Source organism: Myxine glutinosa, chromosome 10 (assembly GCF_964187855.1).
Source record: "Myxine glutinosa chromosome 10, kmMyxGlut1.1, whole genome shotgun sequence".
Classification (NCBI taxonomy): domain Eukaryota; kingdom Metazoa; phylum Chordata; class Myxini; order Myxiniformes; family Myxinidae; genus Myxine; species Myxine glutinosa.
Genome location: NC_136270.1, coordinates 98,289,639 through 98,301,746, shown reverse-complemented (window position 1 = coordinate 98,301,746; position 12,108 = coordinate 98,289,639).

The window sequence follows — 12,108 nt, the reverse complement described above, 5'->3', positions numbered from 1 at the left end:
AGCGTTTTTGGGCCAATGATGATTATTTCAGATTTATCACAGTTAAGTTTGAGGAAGTTGATTTGAAGCCAGGATTTTATTTCAGTGATGCAGTTTGTCAGGATAGAGTGGGTGGCGGTGGAGATGTAGGCGTTTCTTATAACTGTCTACCAGTCTCTGACATCGACTGGGAGAAATTTTTGCCCACTACTCCAAGCAGAATTCTTTCAGCTGCGTGATGTTTGAGGGGTTTCTTGCATGCACAGCTCGTTTCAAATCCCCCACAACATCTCGATGGGATTTAGATCCGGGCTTTGACTTGGCCATTCCAGAACCCTCCATTTCTTTCTTTTCAGCCATTCCTTGGTGGATTTACTGGTATGTTTAGGGTCATTGTCATGTTGCAAGATCCACCTTCGGTTGAGCTTCAACTTTCCGACAGATGGCCTCACATTATCCTCGAGCACCTTCTGGTACAATGAAGAATTCAGAGTGGATTCTATGATGGTGAGCTGCCCAGGCCCTGATGCAGCAAAACTGCCCCAAACCATAATATTTCCACCACCATGCTTTACAGTTCGTATCAGGTTCTTGTGGTCAAATGCTGTCTTTGGTTTTCACCAAACATGTCTTCTGGTACTGTGGCCAAATAGCTCTACCTTTGACTCATCTGTTCAGAGCACATTGTTTCAGAAGTGCTGGTCTTTGCCTCGGTGTTCATTGGCAAACTTTAGTCTTGCCCTGATGTTCTTTCTGGACAGCAAAGGTTTCCTCCTGGCACACCTCCCATGGAAATCAAATTTGTGCAGCCTCTTTCTAATGGTAGACTCGTGCACTTTGACATCAACAGTGGCAAGAGCTACCTGTAGGTCCCGTGATGACATTCTGGGGTTCTTAGAGACTTATTTCAGCATCTTGCGGTCTGCTCTCAGGCTGAACTTGCTGGGGCGGCCTGGCCTGATCAAGTAGGCAGTTGTTTGGAATCTTCTGCACTTGTAGATGATCTTCCGGACAGTCGAATGATCGATTTCAAATTGTTTGGAGATCTTTTTAAATCCATTCCCAGACTCGTAGGCATCTATAACCTTCTTTATGAAGGCCTCAGAGAGCTCTTTTCATCTTGGCATGATGATGCCGCACACTTCAACAACAAAGAGCAAACCAAACTAAATGTCTGAGGTTTAAATAAGACAGGTTCCTCCAAGATCCTCTCTAACGATGTTCTAATCATCTGCACCTGAGCTGGTGCACCTGATTCTAATTTTAGGTATTTGAAGTAGTGATAAATGTAGGGGTGTACTTACTTTTTCCACATGCGAAATTTGCATTTATGTTTATTTACATTATACAATGAACTACAAAATCTAAATGTTTCAATATATTTGTTATGTTATATCACGTTTATCTATCAATATTGTTGAAACTAGGGCATGCCCGTACTATATCTATATCTAAAATTATATCCCCCCCTCTATTTACATGAAATGGTTTGGTCCATGAAATGTTTTGGTCCATTCGCAACGCCAAAGCGAACGGCGAACGCTTTACATGAAATGGTTTGGTGCATGAAATGTTTTGGTCCATTCGCAACGCCAAAGCGAACGGCGAACGGCTTGCGAGTACAGTGACAATCCCCCCGGGGTTTTTATTAGTTTTAAAACATAGTTTAACGCCAACATAGCGCCAACATAGTTTGCAAACGTGAAATAAATGAATACGCTCTCAAATGTGCCATCCGAGGCAGAGTGTGTCCGCCACGTTCGGCACACGCGATAGCTCGCTGCTCTCTGATTGGTTGAATCGTTTTTTGGACATAGCTCGGTAAGTAATTGTCCGATTAATATGAAACCTTGAAAAGGCACATCCTCGGGTCCCCAGCAATATACCTGGCAAGTTTAAAGTATATCGGACCCGTGGTTGTCGAGAAACAGCGGTCACAGACAAACGTACAAACGTACAAACAAACACACAGAGATTACTGGAATTATAGATAGATGAAGATCAAATAGCTGTATGTTGAAATATGTTGAAAAAGTCAAAACATTACATAGGGTGTACTTACTTTTTCACGTGACTGTGTATATATATTTATTTATTTATTTTTATATATATATATATATATATATATATATATATATATATATATATATATATATATATATATATATATATATATATATATATATATATATATATTTATATATATATATACATATATATAATAATAATAATAATAATTCATTTATTTTGTATAGCGCTTTTCATGAAGCCCAAAGGCGCTTTGACAGAGTGCAAAACATAATGCATAACAAAACATGAAAACAACAAGTGCAAAAAGACAAGAATCAATAGGGAAATATTTAAAGCAAAAGGAGGGAGAAGGAGAAGTGATAGTCAGGGGTTAAATGCTGTGGGTTGAATTTTGAATGCAGTGCTGAACAGGTGGGTCTTGAGTGATGTTTTGAATGTGGTGAGTGAGGAGGAGTCTCTGATGGTGTGAGGTAGTGAGTTCCAGAGGGTGGGAGTAGCGATGGAGAAGGCCCTGTCCCCCCAGGATCTGAATTTGGTCCGGATGGGGGGGGTCAGGAGGTTTGTACCAGCAGAGCGGAGGTTGCGGGTGGGAGTGTGTCTGGAGAGGAGGTCAGCCAGGTAGGATGGGGCCAGGTTATGGAGGGCTTTGTAGGTCAAGAGGAGGATTTTGTACTGGATTCTCTGGGAGATGGGGAGCCAGTGAAGCTTGTAAAGGACGGGGGTGATGTGGTCACGGGTCCGGGAATGGGTGAGTAGACGGGCAGCGGAGTTCTGAATGTATTGGAGTTTATTGGTGATTGTTGAGGGTGAACCATAGAGGAGGCTATTGCAGTAGTCCAGACGGGAGGTGATGAAGGCGTGGATGAGGGTTTCTGCAGCCGTGGAGGAGAGGGATGAGCGGAGACGGGCGATGTTTTTCAGGTGAAAGAAGGCTGTCTTTGTGATCTGTTTAGTGTATTTGTCGAAGGAGAGGGTTTGGTCAAAGATGACGCCAAGATTCCGGATGAGAGGGGAGGTGGATACTGGGATACCGTCGATGTTGAGGGCAAAGTTATGGGTGGATTTTGTGAACGTTTTTGGGCCAATGATGATTATTTCAGATTTATCACAGTTAAGTTTGAGGAAGTTGATTTGAAGCCAGGATTTTATTTCAGAGATGCAGTTTGTCAGGATAGAGTGGGTGTCGGTGGAGACGGACTTGGTGGAGATGAAAAGCTGGATGTCATCGGCGAAGCAGTGGAATTGGAGACCATGACGGCGGATTAAGTGACCGAGGGGGGACAGGTAAAGGATGAAGAGGAGGGGGCCAAGAACTGAACCTTGGGGGACACCTTGGGGGAGGGGAGCAGTGGGGGATTTGCAGTTATTGATGGAGATGAACTGGCGTCTGTCAGAGAGGTATGATTTAATCCAAGAGAGGGCAGTGCCGGTAACGTTAAAGGTGGATTCAAGTCGGGTGAGGAGGATGGTGTGATCGATGGTGTCAAAGGCAGCGCTGAGGTCGAGGAAGACGAGAATGTTGAGGTTGCCAGCGTCAGGGGAGAGGAGAAGGTCGTTGGTGATTTTGAGGAGAGCAGTTTCAGTACTGTGGTTGGAGCGGAATCCGGATTGGAATGTTTCATACAGGTTATTGGCAGAGAGGTGATGTTTGAGTTGAGTGGCTACAGCGCGTTCCAAAACTTTTGACAGAAAGGGTAGGTTGGAGATGGGTCTGAAGTTGTTTAGGGTGTCAGGGTTTAGACCAGGTTTTTTTAGAATGGGGGTAACACCAGCAATTTTGAGGGATGGTGGGACGATGCCTGTAGACAGGGAGTTTATTGTTGCAATGATAAGTGGAGAGAGAGTAGGGAGGGAGGCCTTGACAAAGCTGGAGGGGATGGGGTCAAGAGTGCAGGTGGCAGTTTTCATTCCTAAGAGGTCAGTAGGGGAGACCGGGGAGAATTGAGACAGGGGAAGGCAGGATAAGGGGGGGCAGGTGGTTGGAGGGGGAGCGGGTGCGGCGGTGGTCAAGCTGTTGTAGATGTTGTCAATTTTGCGTTGGAAGAAAGAAAGGAAGGAGATGCAGTTGTCTACTGTGAATGACTGGGTGGTGGTGTCCAGGGGGCGGAGGAGTTTGTTTATTGTCGAGAAGAGTGCTTTTGGGTTTCCGGAGCCAGAGCGGATAATTTGAGAGTAGTAGGCGGAGCGGGTGTGGGAGAGGGCATCTTTGTAGTGTTGTAGGTGGTCCTTGTAGGCTTGGGAGTGAACTGTGAGACCTGTTTTATTGCGGAGTCTTTCAAGTTGGTGAGCACGAGTTTTCATCAGGCGGAGTTCAGGGGTAAACCAGGGAGCAGAATGGGTGAAAGAAACTGTTTTGGTTTTTACAGGCGCAATCTGGTCAAGGCAGGAGGAGAGAGTGTGGTTGTAGTAGTCAGTGAGGTCAGAAGGGGTGTGGAGGTCAATGAAGGGAGAAGTGGACATTTTTTCAGAGAGGGTGGATGAGAATGAGGTAGGTGAAAGAGCGTTTAGCTTACGGAAGTTGATAGTGCGATAATGTATATATATATATATATATATATATATATATATATATATATATATATATATATATATATATATATATATATATGTATATATATATATATATATATTATATATATATTGTTGCGGTTGTGGGAACAGAGGATGACCCCCCTCGTAGGTAGTTGCACCACAACATGTAGCCTCGCTTTAGTTCAGTTATTTCTTCGTAAATGTAAGCGTAGTCTCCTTTCCTCTGTTAGTTTGCGTTGAGCAGGCCAGTGAGTTAGGTGTTCTTTGGGCTAGAATGCCACGTGCTAGGCCTGGAACAAGTCTGGCAGGCCGAAGGGAGGAGCTGCAGGGGAGTGGCCGGTAAGCGGCGAGCAGCCAATCGGAGCTCGAGGGGAGTGGCTAACAACGGCAGCGAGAGGAGGGGCTTGGAGCATTCGGGTAAGGCTGGGGAGGGGCTATATAAAACCCTGCCCCGGTGACCCAGAAAAGAGAGAGGAGAGAGTTGGTTCGTGGTTCGTGAGCGTTGTGAGAGAGCGCAACAGTGACCTCAGTCAGTGAGAAAGAGACATTGTAGCCACGAGTGGATTCAGTTGCTTGTTTGAAGCCCCCTCTGTACACGAACTCTCCCTGTGCCCTGCGCTCTGCGGCTGTGAATAACGCGCTCATGAGGACGATCAATTCCGGGCCACAGACGCACGGTCTCCCTGCCTGCGCTCCCAGCACACGTGCCGCGGACATCCGAGGGCCACGCCCGGCGAGCTGTCCGGGAGCGACTGGCGCCAAGGCGCGTTTGGGGTGCGAACTTGTCCTACCTCCTTTTCCCTGCGTGAGTGAGTGGGCCCTTGTCTGGGGGATCAGTTAAGACTGATTAAGCATCTGCTCTGTGTCCCTTCTCTTTACCCTGATCCTTGTATAGTTGTAAATAATCCCGTGTTCCTTCTTCTATTTGATCGTTCCCGTCATTTCACCATTGGCCGAGCATCGCATGAATAAAACCGCTCAATTGGGTTCAATAAAAGTAACGGCACGAGTCACGTGATACGCAAACCGCTCGGGCGTATTCGATTAGTGTGGCTTGTGCGAGGTCCAGTCCCAGTTTTAGTGGCGGCGTGGGTACCGAAGGTACGTGTGGAATCGACCCGATACCCTTCCACACGCTCGCTATGGGAGTGGCGCCTCGGCGTCGTGGACTCGAAGACCCGAGGGGGAAAAGGGGTTTAAACCCCCCCCCCCCCCCCCCCCCTCTGTACGTCGACGGGCTTCGAGAGATCCGCAACAATATATATATATATATGTACAACAAACAACAACATGCATTTACAGGCCATTTTCCCTGCTAGAGCGGGGGTTAGCCTTGCGATCCCCATGACAATCTTCTCCATTTTGCCCTATTTTCTGCATCTCTCCTTGTTAACCCCCTTGCCTGCATTTCTTCTTCCACCATCTTTAGCCAAGTCTTTCTCGGTCTTCCCCGTCCTCTACTTCCTTCTACATTCATTTCCATCACTCTTCTCAACCAGTCACTTTCATCCTTCCTCAACACATGACCAAACCATCTCAACCTGTTCCTCTTCACAGCATCAATCACAGGCTCCATTCCCATCATCTTTCGCAATTCATCAATTGTCTTCCTCTCTCTCAATGATACTCCACACATCCACCGAACCATTCGCATTTCCACCCTTTCCAGCCTTCGTTGCTGCTCTACATTCATGACCCATGTCTCGCTCCCATAAATCATAACACTTCTCACACATGCAGCATACACCTTTCCCTTCAGCTTCAACGACACTCCCCTCCTCATCAGCACGCCACTCAGTTCCCGAAACGTCTTCCATGCACATCTCACTCGAGCAACCATTGCAGATTCTGATCCACCTTCTCCATTCAGCATGTCTCCGAGGTAGCAAAATGTTTTCACACCTTCCAGCTTCATGCCGTCTCCAAGATCCAACTCAACATTTTCTCCATCTGCAGCTCCCTCTGTGCACACCTTACATTTGAATGTAGCTGCCACACTGGTTAATGACCCTCTCAGACCACTACATTTTTGATGAACCCACTCAGCGCACATTGTACATTGAATGGAGTACACCCTGACACCCTTCCTGCACACAGCACATGGCCACTTCCCAGTTCTTTCCACCTCACCACATGCTTTACCACTTGCCATCACCTTCGTCTTTCCTATATTCACCTTCAGACCTTTTGTCTCCATACATTCCTTCCACTTGTTCATCTTTTCCTTCAGTCCATCCATACTTTCCGCAATCAACATCAGATCATCTGCATACAACAACTCCCACGGTAAACCCTCCTTTATGTTCTGAGCCAGCACCTCCATCACAGCTACAAATAGTCATGGACTTAGTACCGACCCCTGATGCACTCCCACCTTCACCTCAAATGCACCACTGTTCCTGTCCTTCGTCCTTACAGCTGTGCGCGCTCTTTTGTACATTGCCATCACTACTCTGATCATCCATTCCTCCACTTCTAACTTCCTCAATGCCCATGTCAATACTTCGTGTGGAACCCCATCGAATGCTTTCTGCAGATCAACAAACCTAAGAAACAACTTCTTCCTCTTCTCCATGTACTTCTCCTGCAACTGCCTCACAATAAAGAGCGCGTCTGTCGATCCTCTTCCTGGCATAAATCCAAACTGCATTTCGTCGATCTTCACCTTCTTCCTTATCCTCCTCTCCAACACCCTTTCCAATACCTTCATTCCATGCTCCTATAACTTTATCGCTCGGTACGAGCCACACTCCAGAGGTCACCTTTCCCCTTGTATAGAGGGATGAGGGTACTCAGTTCCCAATCCACTGGAATGCGGCCTTCTTTCACCACCAGATTACAGATCTCTGTCATTCTCTTCACACCCCAACTTCCTGCTGCCTTCAACATATCTCCCACAACTCTCATCGACCCTCCCGCTTTTCTACTCTTCATTTCTTTTATCGCTTCCTCAACTTCCTTCTCAGTTATCTTCTCTGTTGGTCCTAAAACTGGGTTACTCTCGATGTTGCCATCCCATTCATTCTCTGTATTCAACAGCATTTCCATATATATTTTCCATCTTCCTTTAATTCCATCTGGGTCCACAATGATTTGTCCCACTTCATCCTTCAAGCAACTCACCCCCATCACATCACACCTCTCTTTCGCTATCTGCTTTGCAATCCTGAATACCGCTCTCTGACCCTCTTCCGAATCCAAGCGTTCTCCGAACATTTTCCTATATGCCTCCTGCGCCTTTGCTACCTCTTTCTTTGCAGCCTTCTTGGCTGCCTTATAACTTTCATGCTCTGCTTTTTCTGCTCCCGTACCCTTCGCCTTCTGCCACTCCTTGAACTTCTTCCTCTTCTCGTCAATCCTCTTTCCAACTTCATCATCCCACCACCATGTTTCCGAGTGCCTCGGTGGTCCTTTTGTCCATCCACATACCTCACCAACGGCTCCCAACAGACTATCTTTCATTGACATCCAACCACGTTCAAGCTCAACCACACCATCCTCTACCCTACTCAGCCTCTCTTTTAATGCCTCCCTTACTGTGACCTCTTTCAACCTCCACACGTTCATTCTCGGTTGGTACTTCAACCGCCGACCTCTCCTCGCACCTTTCACCCTTATGTCGCAGACAACCAAGTGGTGCTGTGAAACAGCCTCCTCCCCTGGGATCATCTTTCTGTCCCGGAGGTGCCCTCTATCTCGCCTACGCACCATCAGGTAGTCAACGGTTGTCGTCGAACCACCTGCCGTGTATGTAACAAGCTTACTATCCCCTTTCTGGAACTGAGTATTACAAATCAACAAATCAGCTCTATCAGCAAACTCCAAAATCCTTTCATCTTCTCCATTTCTCACACCATATCCATAACCCCCATGAACTCCCTCAAAACCGTCCATACTCCTTCCCACATGTCCATTTAGGTCTCCTCCTACCACAACAACTTCCTCATCTTTCACGTTTTCCATCAGCTTCTCGATCGCACACCAGAACTTGTCCTTCTCTTCATCGCTCCGATCAACCTGCGGAGCATATCCCGAGATGACGTTCACCAAGAGCTTTCCAATCATTATTTTCACCATCATCAACCTATCACTCACTCTAGTCACACTCACCACACTGTCTACAAACTCCTCAGAAAACAGGACACCAACACCATTCACGCCCCCCGGGCACCCTTGCCACACAAACTTGTATTTCTGTCCCTGCCTACCCTTCACCATTCTCATATATATATATATATATATATTGTTGCTGTTCTACGCCACCCTTCTTCCCCTTACCAAGGGGGGATTAATCCCCTTGTTCTTTCTGGGCTTGGTGGAACCGAGTCCTTCCAGACAACCGCGGAGTCGGGTCTCGGGACCACTTCTCGCTCATACCTAATTCCCCGCGCCGCCCTGGAAGCGAGGAAACAAGTCTCGCACGAGCCACGTGTGGTTTGAGTGCGCCGAGCGGATTGAGTACCACGTGGTCCGTGCAGTCTTAATTAGTGGAACCCGATTTGAGCGATCCTATTCGTACCACGCTTAGCCAATGAAGAAACCACAGAAACGATCGAATGGAAGAAAGGAAGAACACAGGTTTACTTATCCCCACACGTATTTACAGTGATCGAGGACGCAGAGACACAGAGCAGCCTTAGTCAATCTTAACTTATCCCTTGGACTCAGGCCCATCACACTCACACAGGGAATTGCAGATGGGTAGGTGGTCAGCCAACGCGTCGACGTGGTCGTCCTGAGACTCCGTCCGGCTCTCCACGGCCCCAGCACGTCCCGCGAAGATAGCAGCAGGCGATGGCAGGAACCTCGTAGCGCGTCTCTCAAACAAGGCAGATAACGAGGTGGAACGGCAAAGGGCGGGACTTTCAGCGCGGCTGGCGAGTACTCAGCCGTTTTCCTCACTCGCGCGTCTTAAATGCACTGTCTAGCGATCGGCCTAAAACTCAACCAAGCGTCACTCATAAAAGCGCGTCTTTCAGTTCATGCGTGTCGGCTTCGCCCCCGTATATTGTCCAGCTCTCGGACGCTCACAACTCCTCTTCCTCGATCCTCCCAGCTGGTTGGTCAGTGCGTGCGAGTTCTGTTCAACGAGTCTTTCCGCGCTAATTATTTGCCTCGAGTCCTATCAGGCAGCAGTCCTTCTCTCGCGAGTCCTATCGAGTGCAAGTCCTGTTCAACGCGAGTCCTATCGAGTGCAAGTCCTGTTCAACACGAGTCCCTTGGTGCAAGTCCCTTCACCAATCCTTTTCGCGCGATGCCTTTTGAGGGCTTTTCACAGCGGGTTTTATGGCTTCGCCCCCAGAACCTTCTGGCACCCCCTCGAACCTTCTTACCACGCCTTATGACGCCATGCCGCCGCCACCACCTCTGAGCCCTGATTGGCGGCTCGTGCTTACCGTCAGCGCTTCTGCCGCTCCGCCTCGGTCCTCCTGACCTTCCTAGCCTGCCTCGTGTTAACTCGCCAAAAATGAACCAAAGTTAGCGCAAAGGGGCATGAAGCTCGGGTAGCTGGAAAGTCGGTAGAAGTAGGGCCTATTCTCCTGGCTCTACTCAACGCAGAACTAACATAGGAAAAGGACTAAGCTCACAAATACAAAGAGATAACTACACTATCGCGAGGCTACATGTTGCTTGTGTGACTAACTATGAGGGGGAAATTTTAACCTTTATTAAACTCACTTCACAAACTCAAAACTGCAACAATATATATATATATATATATATATATATATATATATATATATATATATATATATATATATATTTTTTAGTGCTGCACTCAAAAATACTTTGAAAACGTTGAATCTCCATCTCTGCATTGCAAGTATCTCTTTTGGAAATCATTTTAACGCCATTGTTAAAAGCAGTTCAGTGTGCACCTGTCTGTTATGTTACACAAAATAATGTCAGACTATTAGCTTGATTAACCAAATCCATTTGGCTGCGCAAAAGAAGCCAAAACACTTTATATGTTTATTTCACATATTTTCTCCTCGTTATCGTACAAGGTTACAGTCAGAAGCTGTAACGGATTCCAGATGACAACCTTGTGTGGCGTTTGCACTGTGTTATTTGCAAACTTTAATGACTGCTTCGTTTTGAGCAGGTAGGTTATGCTAACCTGAGGTGAGATCCCCCCACCCCTCCCATCTGAAGAATATTCGAGATTGGTGAGATCGAACAGTCTGCCTCCTCTCCCTCCCCCCTCCCCCCCCCCCCCCCCCCCACCTCCCTGTCCCCATATAATGTCATCTCGTCTCTCTCTCTCTTCTAGCAATTTATTTAGACCTGTCTCCTCCCTCCATACATACCTAATTAATGGGATTCCTCCCAAAGTTGATTCTCAATTCTTAAAGCATCTGCTTCGATACAAAGGGAATCTCCATATGTGACATCTCCCTCTTGAGTTACAAAATTGAGGCTCATGGAAGAACAAGGTGACAGAGGGTAAAATTGTAAATAAATGACAGCAGGCCAACAGTTGAACACAACAAGCAAATAAATGAACAAGCAGGAAAAGAGGAGAATGAGTAGGGGGGAGGAAACACAGTAGCATACAAGTAATTATATTTTAAATGAAAATACTTTTTTTCCCCCAGAAACAAAACACTTTTTTCTTTCACAACAACTTCTATCATGCCTCAGTGTTTCTAACTTTTCATCTTTGTGTTAATTGTCTTCAAAATATCCAAATTGAGACCTGCAGGGTTTTCTGGGTGTGCAGCCTTTTCCCTGTTATCCCCTCCTTCCAAGCCTTCCTTTCCTCCACAACCAATGTCAACAACACTATAACTGCGTCACGCCCTATGGCTACCCTGCTCCCCGCGACTTGGACAGCCAGTGCAGCCTCAGGTGAACGCCCCTGTCGTCGCCATGTCTGCTGCCCGCCTGGGAAGCTGGCTTGCTGTCGCCACGAGCCAGCCAGCGACAACAACAGGGTCATTCTGTCCAGCACCCCTGGCACACAACGGGGTCATTCTCTGCCTGCTCAAGCATCTGCCCCACCCTAGGAAGGAGCAGAGCGGTGAGGAAAGAGGGGGATTAAGGAGGGAGCCATAACGGCTCACCACCAATGGCAGGATTTCTATCTTCCACTGCTATTGCCTCTTTCTTGAGCCCAGATCACAGATGCAGAAGTTGAAACCAACTTAATATTGATTAAAAAGAAGCTTTTATCATTTTGTACTTGTTTATCATTCAAACAAATGTGCTGGTGATATGGTTAGTGGACTGCAGCCAGAAATGTATTGACATCTAAGTGGAATGTATATCGAGTTCTATTCCTGACCTTCTGGGCCCAAACTATTCAGGATGAAAGTTGTTTTGAACACCTGCCATTTTGAACATTCCACATACCATGTGGAATGCCACTGCCATCTTGACTTGGATATGTCTGATCAGTCATTAATTCATTAATGTGTTTACTCGCTCCTATTAAAGTGTCAACATAGCTCATTTACTAGTATGCTTTTTTTTTTAGTTTGTAATTTAAGATTGTTGTTCTCCATGCTTCCTTTTACATGGCTTTACTTGAGGGCAAAAAAGAAAATCACATTTAACACCATG